The sequence below is a fragment of the Arachis hypogaea genome, chromosome 20 (assembly GCF_003086295.3).
Source record: "Arachis hypogaea cultivar Tifrunner chromosome 20, arahy.Tifrunner.gnm2.J5K5, whole genome shotgun sequence".
NCBI lineage: Eukaryota > Viridiplantae > Streptophyta > Magnoliopsida > Fabales > Fabaceae > Arachis > Arachis hypogaea.
The window spans coordinates 51,940,026-51,965,365 of NC_092055.1; the positions used below are offsets into that span (position 1 = coordinate 51,940,026).

The 25,340-nt window shown below is 39.2% G+C and overlaps 2 non-coding genes across 2 annotated transcripts; both read left to right on the plus strand.

Annotated features, from left to right (window-relative positions):
* Window positions 1-11,700: 11,700 nt before the first annotated feature.
* On the plus strand, window positions 11,701-11,808 carry LOC112787366 (small nucleolar RNA R71). The gene has a single exon (XR_003194784.1). It is a non-coding gene; the product is annotated as a small nucleolar RNA R71 (small nucleolar RNA).
* Window positions 11,809-21,967: 10,159 nt separating this feature from the next.
* Window positions 21,968-22,074, plus strand: LOC112788051 (small nucleolar RNA R71). Its single transcript, XR_003195430.1, has one exon. It is a non-coding gene; the product is annotated as a small nucleolar RNA R71 (small nucleolar RNA).
* Window positions 22,075-25,340: the final 3,266 nt, after the last annotated feature.

Consider the following 25,340-nt stretch of genomic DNA (forward strand, 5'->3'; position numbering starts at 1 on the left):
AGATCAGAACAAATAGACTTTTCAATTTGATTTGAAAGAATTTTGATTTTTCCTTGAATCCTTGGTTGAGAAAGTTGTGATTCAAGGGTTTTGAAAGAGATTTACTCTTTCAAAAAACAAATCTGTTTGGTTTTGGATTCAATTAGGTTAGAGATTTCTGAGTTGATGAATCTAGGAATTCAAAGAAAGTTATATGTCCTCCCACAAAAGAGGTAAGTCCAGGAAAATCTGCTAGGTAAGGAAACAAAAGGATTATAAACGGTGTCCCCAAGACTACATCATTTTTGATATCCTTTTCTATGATGAAGTTAGTTGGAATCCTAAGATTACCCTTTTCAACAAAAGCATCAGTTAATTTGAATTTAATATTTAGTCTTTCACCCGTTATGGAGCTAAGATGTTCAGTAGTATTTTCAAAATATTTTGGGGGGATCAGGCCTTCTTTAATACAATTTGAATCTGCACCTGAGTCAAAGAGTGCGATGGTTTCAAGAATAAAATATTTAACGACAAGTCGGATATTAACATAGTGTTTCATAAAAGACAACACATTTATGATTCTCAAGATTTCTTTTCCCTCATTATCGTTAGAAATTTTATTTTCTTGTTTGTTAGAAAACTCACTTTGGTTTAAAAGAGGATCAAGATCAAGTTCTTCATCATCAGACCCTTCTTGCTGCATTAATTGCGAGAGAATGAGTTGATGATTGTCTTGATTTCTTTTGATCTCTTGGATTTCTCTTTTGAGGTTGTTAACCTCAGTATGGAGATCCTGAATGGTTATGGGATGAATAACTTGTTTTTCTAATTTTTTGAAAATGGGTTTAACATCAAATTTATTACTAAGGACAGGGTTCTTGGGTTTCTTTTCCTTTTGTAAAGATTTTTTTAATTTTAAAAGAAAGTCTTTCTTTTGTTCCGGATTCTCAATAGCCTCTATAACATCAAATAAGAAATCTTGATCTTTAGATAAAACATTAATTTGCTTGACCTCGGAATCTGAGGATGATTCAATATCATCAACTTGGATATTATTGATATCATCCGAGGATTCTGGTCGAGATTCGTCATCTGAACTCTCGATTAAAAGATTGTTAATCTGTTCCTCAATCTGAGGATCAAGGTTCAGATTATTAATCTTTCCTTTTAACCTACAATATTTGCTAACATGTCCTGGTTTTTTACATGTATAGCAAATAATGGGGTTTTTCTGGGGATACTTTTGGAAATTCTTTTGGAAACCTTTTTCATTCTTGGTTCTTTAAAAACTTGTTCTTGGTCTTCTAAAATTCTTTTCAGGATGAGGTCTAAAAACTTTCTGATTAGATGATCTTTTAGATTTCTTTGGATGGCACGCAGAAAGACCAAATTGTTCACAAAAAGTTCCCAAATCAATACGGTTTTGTTTTTTCTCACGAGCAAGTTGCCTTTGGATCTTATCATCTTGATAGATCTTTAGAGCAACCTTTTGAATGAAGGAGATAATTTGGCCATAACTTAATGCATCATAGGGAATTATCCCATCTGGTGTTAAGCTACAAATTTTGTCCCTTACTTTAACCCCCATGGATTTGGGATGTCCAGCTAGGAATTTTTCCTTCCAGAAAGGTTGTTGACTATCTTCTCTGGTGTAGACCCTAGTAAGAAAGGTGTCTTTGTACCATCTAAAGTCAGACAAGGTTTTGCATATGAGATTGGAAAGTAATTCAGCAGAACGATCTTTCCAAATAGATGGATCCCCTATGAAGTGGCTTGCTATAGTAAAGATTAAGGTATTAACTGCATCAGGGATAGGTTCCCCGTTATCAATACAAGGTCATGAACACTTGTAATTCCAGAGTCTTTTTTAAATCCCAAGATCGTGAAACCACTTTGTTTGTCACAAACATGACAAAGGCCAACGTCACGGTCCCAAGGCTCATTAAGTGGGATGAAATTGACCTTCCCCGGTCATGGTCAATTGATCGAGCCATTCCAACGCAACCAAGACAAGCACCTCTCCTGCGAGAGATAAAACAAGATGAAACAGGGAAAGTAGAGATTTTCTTCGACAGACCAAACTCTTTTTCCTCAAGATCTGAAGCAGGAACATCTAATGATTTTGCTTCAGCAAGGAGATCTTTTTCGGTGACTTCTCAATCTCAGTTTTCAAAAATTTCAAGACCCGTACATTCTAAAATTAATATTTCTGGGGTACAAAATGAATCAAACATTTCTCAACCATTTTATCAAACTGATGATGATGTTAATCTAGAATCTACTCAATCTATTCAATCTCCAACATATTCTTCTATGAATGATGGTGCCCATGAATAGCACAGAATTTGTTATAAATAAAGAAGCCCTACGTAAAAATCTTTACTCTAAGGAATATGATCTCCATAGAGAATGGTATTTACGTACATATACTGCTTCTCAAATCTCATTATTCAAAGAAAAATATTACAGTTTTCTCAATGAAGTCAGAATGCATATTCCTTTCTTTGAATGGTTTCATGCTTATTCTATTAAAAATAATATCAATTATCCTTTTAAAAATAAAAAACTTTCGTCATCAGCGAATGTTATTTCAACCTCAAAAGTTAAAGATGGAAATTTAATCAAATCTGAGTTTCTTCCAAAAGGATCTTTTGTTATTTCAAATACGGAAAGATATAGCCCGGTTATGGCCTCTCCATTTAAAACAAAAAATGAAGATGAAGTTGTCGCCCCAAAAGATGTTAAAAATCTCATTGAACAATTAAATTATACTAATAGATTTTTACAATGTCTGGGTGACAACCTTTCATCTTCAGGATCCCTTTTGCCTTTGAAAAATGCTCCTGAAGCCTCTACTTCCAAAACTATTGAAAAATCACTTTTTAAACCTTTCAAAATGAGTAGTAAGGCTAAACAAAGTCTTAAAACTTCTATTTTGAAACAAGAATCCGGTGATTCAGAAGTCACACAAAAGATCGACCAACTTTTAAATCGTCTTACTACTGTCCCTGAAACTCCTACAAACTCTGGTGAATCTACATCTCGGATATAGACTCGTGCGTCCAAAGCCATTAATGTCTTTAACCAAGACGCTAATCAGTCCTCTTCAGATCAAAGTGATGATTCAGGTAAATCATCTCTCAGAGTTAGCCCAATCATGACCAATTCCATGACTAAGTGGAAGGGTTTAACCAAACCCTCTGCGATTAGTTATAATTGTATATCTGCTCCTGATCTAGCTCTTGAAGAACGGGAACTAGATTTTGTCAGCTTCAATGCCAATAATGTCTATGAATGGAACATAGATGGCAAAATCAAATACAATATCATGAGTATGCTTCAGCATATGACTATGGTAGGGACAGTCTATCAAGCTGCTCATGACACCTCTAAGGAAGCAATAGCCAATGCTATTGTTTCTGGATTCTCTTGTCAACTCAAAGGTTGGTGGGATAACTACCTTTCTGATGACTAAAAACAATCAATCTTTTCTGCCATAAAGGTTAACGATCAAAACGAACCCATCCTTGGAGATAACGAGGAATCTATCCCTGATGCAGTTAATACATTAATCTTTACTATAGCAAGCCACTTCATAGGGGATCCATCTCTTTGGAAAGATTGTTCTGATGAATTACTTTCCAATCTCAGATGCAAAACCTTGTCTGACTTTAGATGGTACAAAGATACCTTTCTTACTAGGGTCTACACCAGAGAAGACAGTCAACAACCTTTCTAGAAAGAGAAATTCCTAGCCGGACTTCCCAAATCCCTGGGGGATAAAGTAAGGGACAAAATTCGTGGCTTAACATCAGATGGGATAATTCCCTATGATGCGTTAAGTTATGGCCAAATTATCTCCTTCATTCAAAAGGTTGCTTTAAAGATCTGTCAAGATGATAAGATCCAAAGGCAACTTGCTCGTGAGAAAAAAAAAACCGTATTGATTTGAAACTTTCTATGAATAATTTGGTCTTCCTGTGTGCTATCCAAAGAAATAAAAAAGATCATCCAATCAGAAAGTTTTTAAACCTGATGCACGGAAAACTTGTCTCTCAACAAATCTCCCTTCGGCAAGTGTACCGAATTTGTCATCAAGTAAAAACTCACAATAGAGTGAGGTCGAATCCCATAGGGATTGATTGATCAAGCAACTTTAATTAGAGGAATGTTCTAGTTGAGCGAATTCAGAATTTGAGTTGAGAATTCCAGAAAATAAAATGGCGGGAAGGTAAATGGCAGAAAAAGTAAATGCTAGAAATAAGAGCTGAAAGTAAATGACTGAAAGTAAATTGCAGAATTGTAAATGGGAATAGGGGAATTGCTCATAAAAGTAAATGATAGAAATTAAAGAGAATGGGTAAGATCAGAAATGGGGAGTTCATTGGGCTTAGGAGATGTTGCATTCTCCGGATCAATTTCATTTTCATCTCTTCCTCAATCAATGCACTCATTGATCTCCTTGGCAATCTTAAGTGATCGAATTACAATTTCTTGTAATTCAATCTCTCAAATCTTGATCAATAGCCAATTCCTTGGTCAATTGCTCATGAGAAGAGATGAAGTATGGTCACTGATTATACCACATGCATTTCCCAAATCAAGTGTTGAGAGGATTATAGTCACATATCCATCCAAACCCAATTTGGTCCAGCATGAGAAAGCATTTCTAGCATGATCTCTTCATTCCTCTTTCAAGGTTCAGAAGAGATCCAAGTATGAATAGCTTCTTTTCCAAGATAACTACCCAATTGGATGAAGATCGAAAGCTTTCAAGTAAAATCAAGAGAAAAGATAGAAAAAGAATAATGAAAACTAGTATTGATCCATCAAATTACAACAGAGCTCACTAACCCAATGAAAGGGGTATAGTTGTTCATGGCTCTGGAAAATGAAAACAAAGATGGAGAATACATAATGAAAACTAGAACTGCACAGAAAGTAAAATACAGAGAGTAGTGCTATGCCAAGAGGCTCCCTATAATTTCCAACTCTCCCATTTTAATTCAAAGCTACTCCTATATATACTACTCTTCTGTTCTTCTAGTTCGCTCTTCAAGTCTTGGGTATGGGCCTTTGGATCTTGAGTTTGAAGCAGTTTTCTTCTTCATTGGGCTTAGCTTTATTTGCAGAGAGAAAGTGTGAAGTGGGCAGAGACTTTTAGCTCAGGACGTTAGTGGCGTTAACGTTTAGTGAAAATATGTGTTCGAGAACGTTAGTGACATTCAACTTTTTCACTAACGTTCCTCACCCAAGTAAGAGCCACGTTAACCTCAACGTTAGTGGCACAAACGTTGCCACTAACGTTGCCTCTTTGTCCTTCCCGCACGTTATTGGGACTCACCTTTCCCAATAACGTTGAGAAGTCTCCCCCTTCCTTACGTTAGAGTCCACGTTAACTTAGTTAACGTGGCTCTTTTTAACGTAGGCTTGCCAACCTTCGAGAACGTTAGTGACACTTAACATTGTCACTAACGTTCCAATGTGCCCCTTAGTTCCCACGTTAGAGTCCACGTTAACTAGGTTAACGTGGCTTCTAACGTGGCCATGCTAGCCATCTCCAACATTAGTGATAAAGTTGAATGTCACTAACGTTGGCTCATAATCCCTCTCCTCACGTTAGCTTCCACGTTAACTAAGTTAACGTGGGAGTTAACGTGGCTCATTGTGGCTTGTGTTGGCTCCTTCCAACGTTAGTGACAATGTTTGGTGTCACTAACGTTGTCGACAACCTTTCTTCTTCACGTTAACCTCCACGTTAACTAGGTTACCGTGGGAGTTAACGTGGCTTCTTGGGGATAGTGTGTTCATCCCAACGTTAGTGACAATGTTTGGTGTCACTAACGTTGTCGACCACCTAGTTTCTTCACGTTAGCTTCCACGTTAACTAGGTTAACGTGGGAGTTAACGTGGCTTCTTGTGACTTTGCCAACGTTAGTGAGAAAGTTGAATGACACTAACGTTGGCGTCCCCTTTTCTTCATAACGTTAGAGGCCACGTTAACTTAGTTAACGTGGCAACTAACGTGGCCACTTATGAGCTTGGCCCAATGTTAGTGATAATGTTAAGTGTCACTAACGTTGGCTCCATTTCCTTTCTTCCACATTAGAGTTCTGGTGCATGAAATTGTGATGTCCAGGCTCAAACTATCCCTGGAAATGTGAGCAACTTGGTACGCGTAATCGTGATTACACTTTAATTATGTAAAATTCATGGCTCTTTCTTTCCCTGGCAGTGGCGCCAAGAACATGGTGCCAATACCATGGTTCACAACTTCGATACAACTAACCAGCAAGTGCACTGGGTCGTCCAAGTAATACCTTACGTGAGTAAGGGTCGAATCCCACGGAGATTGTTGGTATGAAGCAAGCTATGGTCACCTTGCAAATCTCAGTTAGGCAGATATAAATTGATAATGGTGTTTTCGAATTTAATATAATAAAATAGGGATAGAAATACTTATGTAATTCGTTGGTGAGAATTTCAGATAAGCGAATGGAGATGCCTTCGTTCCTCTGAACCTCTGCTTTCCTGCTATCTTTATCCAATCAGTCTTACTCCTTTCCATGGCTGGCTTTATGCAAGGGCATCACCGTTGTCAGTGGCTACATCCCCTCCTCTCAGTGAATAATATGCTCACGCACCCTGTCACGGCACGGCTATTCATCTGTCGGTTCTCGATCATGTTGGAATAGGATTCACCCTTCTTTTGCGTCTGTCACTAACGCCCAACAATCGCGAGTTTGAAGCTCGTCACAGTCATTCAATCATTGAATCCTACTCGGAATACCACAGACAAGGTTTAGACTTTCCGGATTCTCTTGAATGCCGCCATCATTCTAGCTTACGCCACGAAGATTCCGATTAAGAGATCTAAGAGATATTCATTCTAGCTTATTTCATGTAGAACGGAAGTGTTTGTCAGGCACGTTTTCATAGAGGAGAATGGTGATGAGCGTCACACATAATCATCACCTTCATCACATTCTTGGGTGCGAATGGATATCTTAGAAGCGAAATAAGATGAATTGAATAGAAAACAATAGTACTTTGCATTAATCTTTGAGGAACAGCAGAGCTCCACACCTTAATCTATGGAGTGTAGAAACTCTACCGTTGAAAATACATAAGTGAAGGTCCAGGCATGGCCGAGATGGCCAGCCCCCTAAAACGTGATCACAGGATCAGAATACAATCCAGGATCCAGGATCTCAAATACAATAGTAAGAGGTCCTATTTATATTAAACTAGCTACTAGGGTTTACATGAGTAAGTAATTGATGCATAAATCCACTTCCGGGGCCCACTTAGTGTGTGCTTGGGCTGAGCTTTGAGTGTTACACGTGCAGAGGCCATTTGTGGAGTTGAACGCCAGTATTTGTGCCAGTTTGGGCGTTCAACTCTGGTTTTGGATCCTTTTCTGGCGCTGGACGCCAGGTTTGGGTAGAAAGCTGGCGTTGAACACCAGTTTACGTCATATATTCTTGGCCAAAGTATGGACTATTATATATTGCTGGAAAGCCCCGGATGTCCACTTTCCAACGCAATTGGGAGCGCGCCATTTCGAGTTCTGTAGCTCCAGAAAATCCACTTTGAGTGCAGGGAGGTCAGAATCCAACAGCATCAGCAGTCCTTCTTCAACCTCTGAATCTGATTTCTGCTCAAGTCCCTCAATTTCAGTCATAAAATACCTGAAATCACAGAAAAACACACAAACTCATAGTAAAGTCCAGAAATGTTAATTTAACATAAAAACTAATGAAAACATCCCTAAAAGTAACTAGATCCTACTAAAAACATACTAAAAACAATGTCAAAAAGCGTATAAATTATCCGCTCATCACAACACCAAACTTAAATTGTTGCTTGTCCCCAAGAACTGAAAATCAAATAGGATAAAAAGAAGAGAATATACTATAAATTCCAAACTATCAATGAAACAGAGCTTCAATCATATGAGCGGGACTTATAGCTTTTTGCCTCTTGAATAGTTTTGGCATCTCACTTTATCCATTGAAGTTCAGAATGATTGGCATCTATAGGAACTTCAGATTTCGAATAGTGTTATTGACTCTCCTAGTTCAGTATGATAATTCTTGAACACAGCTTCTTTATGAGTCTTGGCCGTGGCCCTAAGCACTTTGTTTTCCAGTATTACCACCGGATACATAAATGCCACAGACACATAATTGGGTGAACCTTTTCAGATTGTGACTCAGCTTTGCTAAAGTCCCCAATTAGAGGTGTCCAGGGTTCTTAAGCACACTCTTTTTTTGCTTTGGACCTTGACTTTAACCGCTCAGTCTCAAGTTTTCACTTGACACCTACACGCCACAAGCACATGGTTAGGGACAGCTTGGTTTAGCCGCTTAGACCAGGATTTTATTCCTTTAGGCCCTCCTATCCACTGATGCTCAAATCCTTGGGATCCTTTTTATTGCCCTTGCCTTTTGGTTTTAAGGGTTATTGGCTTTTTGCTCTTGCCTCTTGGTTTTAAGAGCTTTTGGCTTTTTCTGCTTGCTTTTCTTTCTATTATTTTTTTTTCGCCTATTTATTTTTTTTTTTCTTCTGCAAGCTTTGCTCTTTGCTGCTTTTTCTTGCTTCAAGAATCATTTTTATGATTTTTCAGATTATCAAATAACATGTCTCCTAGTCATCATTCTTTCAAGAGCCAACATATTTAACATTCTTTAAACAACAACTTCAAAAGACATATGCACTGTTCAAGCATTCATTCAGAAAACAAGAAGCATTGTCACCACATCAATATAATTAAACTAAGTTCAAGGATAAGTTCGAAACTCATGTACTTCTTGTTCTTTTGAATTAAAACATTTTTCATTTAAGAGAGGTGATGGATTCATAGGACATTCATAACTTTAAGACAAAGTTACTACTACTGATGATCATGTAATGAAGACACAAACATAGATAAGCACATAACATAGAAAACGAAAAACAGAAGAAATAAGAACAAGGAATGAATCCACCTTAGTGATGGTGGCGTTTCCTTCTTGAGGAACCAATGATGTCCTTGAACTCTTCTATGTCTCTTCCTTGTCTTTGTTGCTCCTCCTTCATTGCTTTTAGATCTTCTCTGATTTCATGAAGGATGATGGAGTGCTCTTGATGTTCCACCCTTAGTTGCTTCCAATAATTGTGTGGAAGAAAATGTATCCCCTGAGGTATCTCAGGGATCTCTTGATTTGCAGTCAAATGTTCTACCACTGAGCTATAGACCCTTGATGAAAGCTTTTGTCTTCCCTTTCCTCTTTCTAGAGGTTTCTCTGGCCTTAGGTGCCATCAATGGTTATGGAAAAAACAAAAAAGCTATGCTTTTACCACACCAAACTTAGAATGTTGCTCGCCCTCGAGCAAAAGAAGAAAGAATAGATGAAGAAGAAGAAGAAATGGAGGAGATGGATGGGAGTGTGTATTCGGCCATATGGGTGGGATTGGGTGGGAAAGAGATGTTGAATTTTGAAGGTAGTGGGTGTATGGATGTGAGTGGTAAATGGAAAACAGAAGGGATGATCATGAATGGAAAGAGAGATGATGAGGTAGGTGGGGATCCTGTGGGGTCCACAGATCCTGAGGTGTCAAGGCATTTACATCCCTGCACCAATTTAGGCATGTAAAATGCCCTTGCACACAACTCTGGGCGTTCAGCGCCAGGTTGGTGCCCATTTTGGGCGTTCAACGCCCATTTGCTGCCATTTCTGGCGTTGAACGCCAGAACCATGCTTGTTCTGGGCGTTCAGCGCTAAGATGCTGCCCATTCTGGGCGTTCAGCGCCAGAACCATGCTCTGTTCTGGCGTTTGAACGCCAGACAGATGCTCCTCCAAGGTGTGATTTTCCTTCTGCTGTTTTTGATTCCATTTTTGATTTTTTTGTTTATTTTGTGACTCCACATGATCATGAACCTATAAAGACATATAATTAAGAAAAATATAGTTAGATAAATAAAAATTGGGTTGCCTCTCAACAAGCGCTTCTTTAATGTCAATAGCTTGACAGTGGGCTCTCATGGAGCCTCACAGATGTGCAGAGCTTTGTTGAGACTCTCCAACACCAAACTTAGAGTTTGGATATGGGAGCTCAACGCCAAACTTAGAGTTTGGTTGTGGCCTCCCAACAACAAACTTAGAGTTTGACTGTGGGGGCTCTGGTTGACTCTGCTTTGAGAGAAGTTTTTTCTGCTTCTTCTCCATGGTTGCAGAGGAAGATCCTTGAGTTTTAAACACAAGGGAGTCCTCATTCCATTGAAGGACTATTTCACCTCTGTCAACATCAATCACAGCTCTTGCTGTGGCCAGGAAAGGTCTTCCTAGGATGATGGATTCATTCTCTTCCTTTCTAGTATCCAGGACTATGAAATCAGCAGGGATGTAAAGGCCTTCAACCTTTACTAACACGTCCTCTACTTGTCCATAAGCCTGTTTTCTTGAACTGTCTGCCATCTCTAATGAGATTTTAGCAGCTTGCACCCCATAGATTCCCAGTTTCTCTATTACAGAGAGGGGCATGAGGTTTATTCCTGAACCAAGGTCACACAGAGCCTTAAAGATCATGGTGCCTATGGTACAGGGTATTATGAACTTTTCAGGATCCTGTCTCTTCTGAGGCAATGTCAGTTGATCCAGATCACTTAGTTCATTGATGAACAAGGGAGGTTCAACTTCCCAAGTATCAATGCCAAATAATTTGGCATTCAGCTTCATGATTGCACCAAGAAACTTGGCAGTCTGCTCTTCAGTAACATCCTCATTCTCTTCAAAGGAAGAATACTCATCAGAGCTCATGAAGGGCATAAGGAGGTTCAATGGGATCTCTATGGTCTCTAGATGAGCCTCAGAGTCCTTTGGTTCCTCAGAGGGAAGCTCCTTATTGATCACTGGACGTCCCAGGAGGTCTTCCTCCTTGGGATTCACGTCCTCCACTCCCCTTGTAGGTTCGGCCATGGTGCTTATGTCAATGGCGTTGCACTCTCCTTTTGGGTTCTCTTCTGTATTGCTTGGGAGAGTATTGGGAGGGATTTCAGTGATCCTTTTACTCAGCTGGCCCACTTGTGCTTCCAGATTTCTAATGGAAGATCTTGTTTCATTCATGAAGCTCACAGTGGCCTTGGATAGATCAGAGACTAGATTTGCTAAATTAGAAGCATTTTGTTCAGAGTTCTCTGTCTGTTGCTGAGTGGATGATGGAAAAGGTTTATTATTGTTAAACATGTTTCTTCCACCATTATTAAAGCCTTGTTGAGGCTTTTGATCCTTCCATGAGAAATTTGGATGATTTCTCCATGATGAGTTATAGGTGTTTCCATAAGGTTCACCTAAGTAATTTACCTCTGCTATTGCAGGGTTCTCAGGATCATAAGCTTCTTCTGCATAAGAAGCCTCTTGAGTACTGTTGGATGCAGCTTGCATTCCATGCAGACTCTAAGAGATCATATTGACTTGCTGAGTCAATATTTTATTCTGAGCCAATATGGCATTCAGAGTATCAATTTCAAGAACTCCTTTCTTCATAGGCGTCCCATTATTCACAGGATTCCTTTCAGAAGTGTACATGAACTGGTTATTAGCAACCATGTCAATGAGTTCTTGAGCTTCTGCAGGCGTTTTCTTTAGGTGAATGGATCCACCTGCAGAAGTGTCCAGTGACATCTTTGATAGCTCAGATAAACCATCATAGAATATATCCAGGATGGTCCATTCTGAAAGCATGTCAGAAGGACACTTTTTGGTCAACTGTTTGTATCTTTCCCAAGCTTCATAGAGGGATTCACCTTCTTTCTGTCTGAAGGTTTGAACATCAGCTCTAAGCTTGCTCAGCTTTTGAGGAGGAAAGTACTTGGCTAGGAAAGCCGTGACCAGCTTATCCCAAGAGTTCAGGCTATCTTTAGGTTGAGAGTCCAACCAGATTCTAGCTCTGTCTCTTACAGCAAAAGGGAAAAGCATGAGCCTGTAGACTTCAGGATCTACTCCATTAGTCTTAACAGTATCACATATCTACAAGAATTCAGTTAAGAACTGAAAAAGATCTTCAGATGGAAGTCCATGAAACTTGCAGTTCTGCTGCATCAGAGAAACTAATTGAGGTTTCAGCTCAAAGTTGTTTGCTCCAATGGCAGGAATGGAGATGCTTCTTCCATGTTAATTGGAATTAGGTGCAGTAAAGTCACCAAGCATCTTCCTTACATTTTTATTATTTTCGGCTGCCATCTCCTCTTCCTGTTCGAAAATTTCTGAAAGGTTATCTCTGGATTGTTGTATTTTAGCTTCTCTTAATTTTCTCTTTAGAGTCCTTTCAGGTTCTGGATCTGTTTTAACAAGAATGTTCTTGTCCTTGCTCCTGCTCATATGACAAAGAAGAGGGCACAGAAAAATAATAATAATAGAAATCCTTTATACCACAGTATAGGAATTCCTTTGTGAGTGGAAGAAAAGAGAGGGAGACAAAGAATGTAATGTAATGGAAGAAACACATCTGTGAGGAGGGTTGAGATGTGAGATGAGATGTTAGTAAATGAATAAATAAATAGAATAAGATGGGAGAGGGAGAATTTTCAAAAAATATTTTTGAAAAAGAGTTAGTGATTTTCGAAAATGGTTTTTGAAAAAAAGTTAGTATTTTTCAAAAATTTTTAAAATCAAAAATAAAAATAAGAATAATTAGTTAATTAAAAAGAAATTTTTGAAAAAGAGGGAAGATATTTTCGAAAATTAGAGAGAGAGAGTTAGTTAGGTAGTTTTGAAAAAGATAAGAAACAAACAAAAAGTTAGTTAGTTAGTTAAAACAAATTTTGAAAAGATAAGAAGTTAGGAAGTTAGAAAAGATATTTTGAAATCAAATTTTTGAAAAAGATAAGATAAGAAGATATTTTTGAAAAGATATGATAAAAATTAGTTTTTGAAAAAGATTTGATTTTTAAAATCACAATTAATGACTTGATTCACAAGAAATCACAAGATATGATTCTAGAACTTAAAGTTTGAATCCTTCTTAACAAGCAAGTAACAAACTTGAAATTTTTGAATCAAAACATTAATTGTTATTGTTATTTTCGAAAATTTGATATAAAAATAAGAAAAAGATTTTTGAAAAATATTTTTGGAATTTTCGAAAATAACTAAGAATTTTGAAAAAGATTTGATTTTTGAAAAAAGATTTTGAAAAAGATAAGATTTTCAAATTGAAAATTTGATTTGACTCATGAGAAACAATTTGATTTTAAAAATTTTTGAAAAAGTCAATCCAAATTTTCGAATTTGATGAGAGAAAAAGGGAAAGATATTTTTTTTTTGACTTTTGAATTTTTATGATGCAAGAGAAAAACACTAAAATGATGCAATGCATGAAATTTTTAGATCAAAACATGTGATGCATGCAAGAATGCTATGAATGTCAAGATGAACACCGAGAACACTATGAATGTCAAGATGAACATCATAGACACAATTTTGAAAAATTTTTAATGCAAAGAAAACATGCAAGACACCAAACTTAGAATTCTTTAATGCTTAGACACTAAGAATTCAAGAATGCATATGATAAACATGAAAAGACACAAAACAAAAAATCATCAAGATCAAACAAGAAGACTTACCAAGAACAACTTGAAGATCATGAAGAACACTATGAATGCATGAAATTTTCGAAAAATGCAAGATGCATATGCAAGTGACACCAAACTTATGATATGACTCAAGACTCAAACAAGAAACACAAAATATTTTTTTGATTTTTATGATTTTCTAAATTTTTTTGTATTTTTTTCGAAAATTATTATGAAAAAGAAAAATAAGGATTCCAAAATTTTTAATATGAATTCCAGGAATCTTATGCTCTTTAGTCGAAAGCTTCAGTCCAGGAATTAGACATGGCTTACTAGCTAGCCAAGCTTTTAGCAAACATAGATACCTCACATGTATACAACAGCTGATATTTCATCCAACTTCATATACTTATGAGTGGAAGCCTCAGTCGAAAAGAATTTAGACATGGCTTTATAGCCAGCCAGGCTTCACATGCTTCATGAAACACTAGAATTCATTCTTAAAAATTTTGAATAAAAATATATTTTTTTGAAAACAATTTTTTTTTTCGAAAACAGGTGAGAAAATTTTGAAATATTTTTGAAAAATTTTTGAAAGGAAAACGAAAAGAAAATTACCTAATCTGAGCAACAAGATGAACCGTCAGTTGTCCAAACTCAAACAATCCCCGGCAACGGCGCCAAAAACTTGGTGCATGAAATTGTGATGTCCAGGCTCAAACAATCCCTGGCAACGTGAGCAACTTGGTACGCGTAATCGTGATTACACTTTAATTATGTAAAATTCATGGCTCTTTCTTTCCCTGGCAGTGGCGCCAAGAACATGGTGCCAATACCATGGTTCACAACTTCGATACAACTAACCAGCAAGTGCACTGGGTCGTCCAAGTAATACCTTACGTGAGTAAGGGTCGAATCCCACAGAGATTGTTGGTTTGAAGCAAGCTATGGTCACCTTGCAAATCTCAGTTAGGCAGATATAAATTGATAATGGTGTTTTCGAATTTAATATAATAAAATAGGGATAGAAATACTTATGTAATTCGTTGGTGAGAATTTCAGATAAGCGAATGGAGACGCCTTCGTCCCTCTGAACCTCTGCTTTCCTGCTATCTTTATCCAATCAGTCTTACTCCTTTCCATGGCTGGCTTTATGCAAGGGCATCACCGTTGTCAGTGGCTACATCCCCTCCTCTCAGTGAATAATATGCTCACGCACCCTGTCACGGCACGGCTATTCATCTGTTGGTTCTCGATCATGCTGGAATAGGATTCACCCTCCTTTTGCGTCTGTCACTAACGCCCAACAATCGCGAGTTTGAAGCTCGTCACAGTCATTCAATCATTGAATCCTACTCGGAATACCACAGACAAGGTTTAGACTTTCCGGATTCTCTTGAATGCCGCCATCATTCTAGCTTACGCCACGAAGATTCCGATTAAGAGATCTAAGAGATATTCATTCTAGCTTATTTCATGTAGAACGGAAGTGTTTGTCAGGCACGTGTTCATAGAGGAGAATGGTGATGAGCGTCACACATAATCATCACCTTCATCACGTTCTTGGGTGCGAATGGATATCTTAGAAGCGAAATAAGATGAATTGAATAGAAAACAGTAGTACTTTGCATTAATCTTTGAGGAACAGCAGAGCTCCACACCTTAATCTATGGAGTGTAGAAACTCTACCGTTGAAAATACATAAGTGAAGGTCCAGGCATGGCCGAGATGGCCAGCCCCCTAAAACGTGATCACACGATCAGAATACAATCCAGGATCCAGGATCTCAAATACAATAGTAAGAGGTCCTATTTATAATAAACTAGCTACTAGGGTTTACATGAGTAAGTAATTGATGCATAAATCCACTTCCGGGGCCCACTTAGTGTGTGCTTGGGCTGAGCTTTGAGTGTTATACGTACAGAGGCCATTTGTGGAGTTGAACGCCAGTATTTGTGCCAGTTTGGGCGTTCAACTCTGGTTTTGGATCCTTTTCTGGCGCTGGACGCCAGGTTTGGGTAGAAAGCTGGCGTTGAACGCCAGTTTACGTCGTCTATTCTTGGCCAAAGTATGGACTATTATATATTTCTGGAAAGCCCTGGATGTCTACTTTCCAACGCAATTGGAATAGCGTCATTTCGAGTTCTGTAGCTTCAGAAAATCCACTTTGAGTGCAGGGAGGTCAGAATCCAACAACATCAGCAGTCCTTCTTCAACCTCTGAATCTGATTTCTGCTCAAGTCCCTCAATTTCAGTCAGAAAATACCTGAAATCACAGAAAAACACATAAGCTCATAGTAAAGTCCAGAAATGTGAATTTAACATAAAAACTAATGAAAACATCCCTAAAAGTAACTAGATCCTACTAAAAACATACTAAAAACAATGTCAAAAAGCGTATAAATTATCCACTCATCAAGTTCACGTTAGCTTAGTTAACGTGACTCTTAACGTGGGCAATGATGGCTTCGAGAGCGTTATTGGCAATTACTTTTCTCATTAACTTTGCAAGTTACTCCCATTCCACGTTAGTGTTAACTTTAGTGTAACTAACGTAGCCACTAGTGTGGTTCTTCTTTGCTTCCTTTGTCTTGAAATCAAGCAATAAAGTGCATCAAAGTTCTAGTCCAAGTCATGGGAAATGCAACATCCAATTTGTCATTAAATTCATGCAAAATCCTCATGAAATCATGTAAAGTGCACAATGTATGCTTGAATCAAGATGTAAGTGAATATCTACCCAAAACTAGCTTATTTCCTAAGTAAATGCATGAAACTACCCTAAAAATAGTAAAGAAGAGGTCAGTGAAACTGGCCAAAATGCCCTGGCATCACAACACCAAACTTAAAGCTTGCTTGTCCCTAAGCAAGTACTGGAACAAGAGAATGATGAATGGAATGCCAAGAGAAATGAGTCATTCTTGTGGAAGTCATGTCCCTGGTTTTATGGTGGTTTCATGCATAGCAACTTAGGTTCATTCCTGGCTTTCAGACCTTTATCATGTCCTAGAATACTCACTGTGATTGTATCCCATGAGACTTTTATTCATTGATCCTTTTGTTGTTATTTCAGGGCTTATTTTTGTTCTTAAGCTAAGTGCTCTGTAAGGGGGCAACTCTTTAAAATAAGCTTTCAGCCAACACTCACGAACCAGTTGGTTCAAGGTGCTAGGTGTTGAAGCACCCCTAAGGACTTACTTGCTCAAGTCTCTCCCCCCATACATACACACCACAGGCACATAGTTTATTTATTTTCTTTTCTTGAGACCTTGGTGTCCAGCACCTCTTTGGTTACTAAATGCTCTGTATTGAGGGTTACTCTTGATTGTGAACTTTCAGCTGATAATCCCGAGTTAGTTAACCCAAGTTACCAAGTGATAAGGCACCCCTAAGAGCTTATTCATCCAAGTAGATCCCTCACACAGGAGCACCACAGACACATGCCTCAAGATTAAAAACCATTGGTGCCTAGCCTTATTGCTTGTTCTTTTTCTTTTATTCCTCAACTTTGATTGTTCTTTCCCTTTTTCTTATTAGGATCTTCTTATTCAGCTAGTCTCATGGGGTGTGTCTCAAGCACAGTATTCATGACAGATAGTTGTCCTCCCACCTTATGGTTGAACCAACTTAGCTAACTTATGACTATACCATAAACTCATGAACTTACTCCATAGTATGAACTCCTCTCTGGTCTTTTGTAAACACTCATTCTCTTTTTCATTTGATTCAAAAGGGACAAGCATACAAGTAAGCAAAGTAAGGATGCGGTGACATAAAGACTAGCACACAGAGACCTCTTCAACACAAAAACTTAAAAGACAGAATTTAAAAAGGTTCAAACATAACATGGAAGTAAGTTCTATTTCATACAAGATCTTCCTTATTCAAAGCATGGAAGAAGATGGACCAAAGAAGGAACGTCACCACCTTTTACTCTTGTGGATGCCCATGCTTTCCTCCTTGTTTGTCTTCTTTGTGTCCTCTTGCAGTCCCTCGCATCCGTGCCAATCTTGCTTGCTTCTAATCCTCAAGTGCCTTCTTCACTGATTCATTACTCTCTTCCACCTTTTGTTTTTCTTCTCGTGCTAATTCATCCCTCATTTCTTCATACCTTGTGATTCCTGGATGCAATATAGGCAGCTGTCCTACCAAGTAACCGAGCCTGGCTTGAGTATTTATATGATGCCCAGTCTCGCTCAGGTAAACTCCTTCTGTGAATGCCCTTTGCTCGTCCAATAGTTCAGCCTGTTCTATCTGTCTTCGATGCATCTCATGTATATGTGTACCTTGATGTGCTTGGATGTTGATTAGCCTCTGGATGGATTCTTGTTGCTCGTTTTGCCTTTGTTCCATCCTGTGGAATGTTTCACCCCATTGTTGCCCTTGACTCAGTTGCTGATCCATCATTTGCTTTTGCCACTCCCCTTGTTGAGTCTTCCATCTTGAGAGCGACTCCTCTTGCTACCCCATCATCTATAGTTGAAGCTCTCTCTGTGCTCCTTGGCTTTCCAAATATTGTCGAGATAGTCCATCAATGGCTTCCTGCAATTCATGCATATCTAAGGTGGATGGTGCTTGCCCCTCTAAGACTTGTCCTTCCACTACTTGAGGGGCTGTCCTTTTCCTTTGCTTCCGTTGAGGCAGGGGGGATGCGATAGCATGCATTCGTCGAACGGTTATTGGAATGCCCTCTTTTATCCATACGGGGTCCTCATCTTCAAACCACCCCAGCTTTCTTGCACAGTCGGTAAATAGTGCTGGGGTAACCTAACATTCCTCTTGAGTCGCTTTTCTCTGCCATTTTTCTAATGCCTTCTGCTATGAGTTCATGAACCTTGATTTCTCCTCCTTTGAGTATGCAGTGTACCAGTGTGGCTCTCTTGAGATTCACCTCCGAGTTGTTCGCTGCTGGGAGGATAGACCTCCTTACAATTTCGAACCACCCCTTTGTTTCCGGAGTAAGATCTGCTCTCTTGATGAACCTTGGTCTCCTATCTGCATATCTTTTCCAGTCAGCTCCTGGTACACAAATGTCTTGCACTATCTGGTCATGATTAGGGTTGTTGTCCATTCTTGAATGATAACTCTTTTCTTCAAACGGTATGGACCACAGTTTTAATGCCTTCATGACACTCATGGGACCAAAATCCACAATCTTTCCTCTCACAAAGCTTGTATATGACTCATCTGCCTTATCATATCGGACCGCATTTGCATAAAACTCTCTTATAAGATTTGCATTCACCTTAATGACCGGATCAGTGAGGAGCTCCCATCTTCTCTTTTCTACCTTCTTTGTGATTTCGGGACACTCAGTTTTCCTAACTTGAAATCCCAGCTCATAAATGATCTCCTTATCCACCATCCACCCGTATTGCAATGCATGGTGCAAGCTTCTAAATCTCTTTTCATCATACGGGTGTTGCTCCATAAGTTCCTTTTCCTTCCTTCTTTTAGAGCTCGAAGATGCCATGAATGGGGGTTAATGTGTGAAGTTGGCAATGGTGTGGAGACTTTTGGTTGTTTAGGGTTGAGTGCAATGAAGGGAGTGAAGGGGAATCCGAAATAGAGAGGTGTGCAGAGTGGGGTACGGAACAAGGATCACTTATATAGAGAGGTTGTGAGTGAATGGAGGGTGTGGATTGATGGAGTGGTTGTTTGATGGATGGTTGGGGTTCTGCATGGAGAAAGGACAAGGATCATCACTTTATGATGGAGATTGCTCGGTCTTCAAGGGTCTCCTTTCTTCAATGTTGCATGGTAACATTTTCCAATACATTCCTTCTTGAGACAAGTGTGTAGTCCCTCTTCATGAAGTGGCCGAGCCCTTCTCATTCAATTGTACAATCAATCTCCTTCAATGTTCCTCTCCTTTTCCTAAAAAGATAAAAGAAGAAAAGGAAGAATTAATCCTCATAAAAAAACAATTTAAACTTTCGGCTAGAATAATAAAAAGAAGAAAAGATTTTGTTTATTCATGAACTCCAACTAACTAACTAACTGTGTATCCTTATATGCACATTGGTGGCACCATGGGGTGACACCAAACTTAGTTTGGAGCACTGTGATGAAAAGTTTTGTTCAAAGCTCCAAGACTAGCATGCTCTCAGTTGCATTCATGCTTTCTTGGCACGCTTTGAACACTAAACTTGTTCTTCACTATATACTGCAATATAAGGACTTCACCAAGTGTTTGTCAAGTTTAGGTTGGAATTCATGAATATTGACTTATTCACTAGTAAAAGCTCATAAAACATGGGTTGCCTCTCATGAAGCGCTTCTTTAGCGTCACTAGCTTGACGTTTCTCCTTCATCAGGGAGGTTGATAATGCTTCAAGTCCTCCCCTCTTGCCTTGGACTTATATCCATTGGTTGTATCAATGATCTCTACATGTTCCAAGGAGAGAACTCTGTTGATAGTGAAGACTTTAGGTAACTGAGATGGTACAGTAGGGAGATTAGGGGGGATATCTGAGAAGTAAACTAAGATCACTTTATCTCCTAGAGAGAAGTCTTCCGTAGGGATCTTCTTGTTCCTCCACCCCCTTGGTACCTTCTTTGTCCCTTTTGATGTTGCCTTGCTCTTGGTGACTTCTTCTTCTAAGGGAATTTTGTTGTTGTCTTTACATGTCTCTGGTGGTTTAGGTTCCTCCAGCTTTTCCTTGAGTTGTGACAACTGCTTATTTCCTTGTTCATCAACCCAGGGCTTTCCCAGATGGGCTGGTTGTGCTTCAGTGCTTGCTTCCTCTGTCAGCATCTCATTATGATCTTTGCTTGGTTATTTGTTTTCTTGGTCTGCTTCTTGCGAGAGTTTGAAGACATTAAAGTTGAGTCGTTTATCATGGATCCTCAATATTAGCTCCCTTCGCTCCACATCTATGAGTGCTCTGGCTGTAGCTAGGAATGGTCTTCCCAATATGATTGGGTGAGTGTGACTCTCTTCCATGTCCAAGATGACAAAGTCTGTGGGAAGAAAGTATTTCCCAACCTTTAACAACACGTTTTCCACCACCCCTATTGCTTGTTTTTGAGTTTTGTCAGCCAGCCTGATGACTACATCTGTGGGCAATATCTCATTGATCTGCAGCCTCTTCACCAGGGATAAGGGCATTAAGTTGATGCTTGCTCCCAAATCGCAAAGTTCTCTATCAAATATTGTTTCCCCTATGGCACAGGGGACATAAAAACTCCCTGGATCTTTTCTTTTTGTAGGCAACTGCGGTTGAATGAGGGTACTGCACTCCTTGTTCATCACTATAGTTTGGCCTCCCTTGAGTGAGCTTTTCCTGGGAAGCAGCTCCTTCATATACTTGATGTATGCGGGCATTTGTTGAATAGTCTTGATGAATGGTATGTTGACATGCAGAGATGCAAACAAGTCAAGAAATCTTGAGTATATTCTCTTCTCCACAGCACCATTGAGCAGTTGAGGAAAAGGTGCATAGAGTCTCAGCAGCTCCTGTTGTGAGATTTCGGGTTCTTGATGATCTTTTTCCTTCTTCTCTACTGAGGTATCTTCAGGTTGTTCTGACATATTTCTTGGCTTGTCCTCAATCTCCTTATCACTTATAGTGACCATCTTGCAATCTTCCCATCTTACTTTCTTTGTTTCACCTCTCAGATTCTTCTCTGTGTCACTTGGGAATCCATCTGTGGGTTTGGGAATCTGCTTAGAGAGATACCCCACTTGGGATTCCAGCCTTTTGATTGTGTCTCCCTGGTTTTTGAAGTTGGTTCGCACTTCCTCCTTGAATACCTTGTTGTCTTGAATCTCTTTGCCTATGCCTTCAAGTAGATTCTCAATCCTTGAGAGTCTTTCATCAAATGATGATAAGTCAGGCTGAGAAGGGTTATTTTGGCCTTGATATGAATGTGGAGAGGTGTTGTTATGGGGGTGTTGATATGGTCTAGATGTGAAGTGTTGGTGGGCTGCATTGTTTGGATTTGGGCGTCTTTGATCAAGGCTTTGGTCTTGTTGATTTCCCCACCCAAAGTTTGGGTGATTCCTCCATCCAGGGTTGTAGGTCTTAGAGTATGGATCATGGTTTTATCTAGGTGAATTTTCAATGTAGTTGGCTTGCTCCTGACTTCCCTCTGCTTCTTCATTCACTCCTTCTTGGGTTGTTGATGAAGTGGTGATTGCTGCTACTTGGTTCCTCTCCATCTTCTTGGTGAGATCAGCCAGCTGTTGGATAATGAGCTTGTTTTGGGCCAGCAGAACATCTACATTGTTTAGCTCCATTACTCCTCTTGTGTTCCCTCTTTCGGAAGCATAGAAGTAGTCATTCTCTGCTACAGTTTCAATGACATCTATGGCCTCCTCAATGGTCTTCTTCTTGTTCAAAAATCCTCCGGATGAATGGTCTACGGCCTTCTTTGACTCATAAGAGAGCCCTTCATAGAAAATGTGCAGCTGCACCCATTCATTGAACATATCTGGTGGGCACCTCCTTGTTAGGTCTTTAAACCTCTCCCATGCTTCATATAGAGTCTCACCATCTTGTTGCCTGAAAGTTTGGACCTCAGCTCTCAGCCTATTGATTCGTTGAGGAGGGTAAAATCTTGCTAAAAATTTGTTTACCACATCCTCCCAGGTTGTCAAGCTCTCTTTTGGGAAAGACTCCAGCCACTTGGCTGCCTTATCCTTGAGTGAGAATGGAAATAAGAGCAGTCTATAGGCGTCAGGATGAACACCATTAGACTTCACTGTGTCACATATTCTCAGGAAGGTGGTTAAATGTTGATTGGGGTCTTCTTGGACACTCCCTCCGAACGAACAGTTGTTCTGAACAAGGGTGATGAGCTGTGGTTTTAGTTCAAAATTGTTGGCATGGATGGTTGGCTTTTGAATGCTACTTCCACAATTTCCTTGGTTTGGATTGATGTAAGAGCCTAAAACTCTTCTATCCTCCCCAGCATGATTTGCTTGACCTCCTCCGCCAATGTTGTGAGCCTCTTCCTCATGATGGTTTTCCATGTTTTCTTCCATGTTTGGTTCAAAGTATTCCTCAAAGTGTTCCTCATCTTCTTCAGCACCAACTACAGGTTTTTCTCTTGCCTCCCTCCTTAGTCTAAGGAAGGTTCTCTCAGGTTTAGAATCAAAGGAAGTTGAAGCCCCGCTTCTTCTCCCTGTCATACAACCAACAAGTACAAGCAAAGAGAATAGGTGCAGAAAGTATATTTGTCAGAATTACTGTTAGTGTGAGTGATGCAATATATCAAACAGTTAGTGGGTTAGTAAAATGAATGGTAAATAACAAAGAAAAAGTAGGGGGAAGGGAAGAAATTAACTACAACAGAAAGTAAATGACTCAAACAGAAAATTAAATCAAACAAAAATAAAATGCTCAATCTAGTGATCCTCCAATTTAATCATTGTTGATGCACAATCAATCCCCGGCAATGGCGCCATAAACTTGATGCACGGAAAACTTGTCTCTCAACAAATCTCCCTTCGGCAAGTGTACTGAATTTGTCGTCAAGTAAAAACTCACAATAGAGTGAGGTCGAATCCCACAGGGATTGATTGATCAAGCAACTTTAATTAGAGGAATGTTCTAGTTGAGCGAATCCAGAATTTGAGTTGAGAATTGCAGAAAATAAAATGGCGGGAAGGTAAATGGTAGAAAAAGTAAATGCTAGAAATGAGAGCTGAAAGTAAATGACTGAAAGTAAATTACAGAATTGTAAATGGGAATGGGAGAATTGCTCATAAAAGTAAATGACAGAAATTAAAGAGAATGGGTAAGATCAGAAATGGGGAGTTCATTGGGCTTAGGAGATGTTACATTCTCCGGATCAATTTCATTTTCATCTCTTCCTCAATCAATGCACTCATTGATCTCCTTGGCAATCTTAAGTGATCGAATTACAATTTCTTGTAATTCAATCTCTCAAATCTTGATCAATAGCCAATTCCTTGGTCAATTGCTCATGAGAAGAGATGAAGTATGGTCACTGATTATACCACATGCATTTCCCAAATCAAGTGTTGAGAGGATTATAGTCACATATCCATCCAAACCCAATTTGGTCCAGCATGAGAAAGCATTTCTAGCATGATCTCTTCATTCCTCTTTCAAGGTTCAGAAGAGATCCAAGTATGAATAGCTTCTTTTCCAAGATAACTACCCAATTGGATGAAGATCGAAAGCTTTCAAGTAAAATCAAGAGAAAAGATAGAAGAAGAATAATGAAAACTAGTATTGATCCATCAAATTACAATAGAGCTCCCTAACCCAATGAAAGGGGTTTAGTTGTTCATGGCTCTGGAAAATGAAAACAAAGATGGAGAATACATAATGAAAACTAGAAGTGCACAGAAAGTAAAATACAGAGAGTAGTGCAATGCCAAGAGGCTCCCTATAATTTCCAACTCTCCCATTTTAATTCAAAGCTACTCCTATATATACTACTCTTCTGTTCTTCTAGTTCGCTCTTCAAGTCTTGGGTATGGGACTTTGGATCATGAGTTTGAAGCAGTTCTCTTCTTTATTGGGCTTAGCTTTATTTGCAGAGAGAAAGTGTGAAGTGGGCAGAGACTTTTAGCTCAAGACGTTAGTGGCGTTAACGTCAGTGAAAATATGGGTTCGAGAACGTTAGTGACATTCAACTTTTTCACTAACGTTCCTCACCCAAGTAAGAGCCACGTTAACCTCAACGTTAGTGGCACAAACATTGCCACTAATGTTGCCTCTTTGTCCTTCGCGCACGTTATTGGGACTCACCTTTCCCAATAACGTTGAGAAGTCTCCCCCTTCCTTACGTTAGAGTCCACGTTAACTTAGTTAACATGGCTCTTTTTAACGTAGGCTTGCCAACCTTCGAGAACGTTAGTGACACTTAACATTGTCACTAACGTTCTAATGTGCCCCTTAGTTCCCATGTTAGAGTCCACGTTAACTAGGTTACTGTGGCTTCTAACGTGGCCATGCTAGCCATCTCCAACGTTAGTGACAAAGTTGAATGTCGCTAACGTTGGCTCATCATCCCTCTCTTCACGTTAGCCTCCACGTTAACTAAGTTAACATGGCTCATTGTGGCTTGTGTTGGCTCCTTCCAATGTTAGTGACAATGTTTGGTGTCACTAACGTTGTCGACAACCTTTCTTCTTCACGTTAACCTCCACGTTAACTAGGTTAACGTGGGAGTTAACGTGGCTTCTTGGGGATAGTGTGTTCATCCCAACGTTAGTGACAATGTTTGGTGTCACTAAAATTTTTGACCACCTAGTCACGTTAGCTTCCACGTTAACTAGGTTAACGAGGGAGTTAACATGGCTTCTTGTGACTTTGCCAACGTTAGTGAGAAAGTTGAATGACACTAACGTTGGCGTCCCCTTTTCTTCATAACGTTAGAGGCCACGTTAACTACTAAGTTAACGTGGCAACTAACGTGGCCATTTATGAGCTTGGTCCAACGTTAGTGATAATGTTAAGTGTCACTAACGTTGGCTCCATTTACTTTCTTCCACGTTAGAGTTCACGTTAGCTTAGTTAACATGACTCTTAACGTAGGAAATGATGGCTTCGAGAGCGTTATTGGAAATTACTTTTCTCATTAACTTTGCAAGTTACTCCCATTCCACGTTAGTGTTAACGTTAGTGTAACTAACGTAGCCACTAGTGTGGTTCTTCTTTGCTTCCTTTGTCCTGAAATCAAGCAATAAAGTGCATCAAAGTTCTAGTCCAAGTCATGGGAAATGCAACATCCAATTTATCATTAAATTCATGCAAAATCCTCATGAAATCATGTAAAGTGCACAATGTATGCTTGAATTAAGTTGTAAGTGAATATCTACCC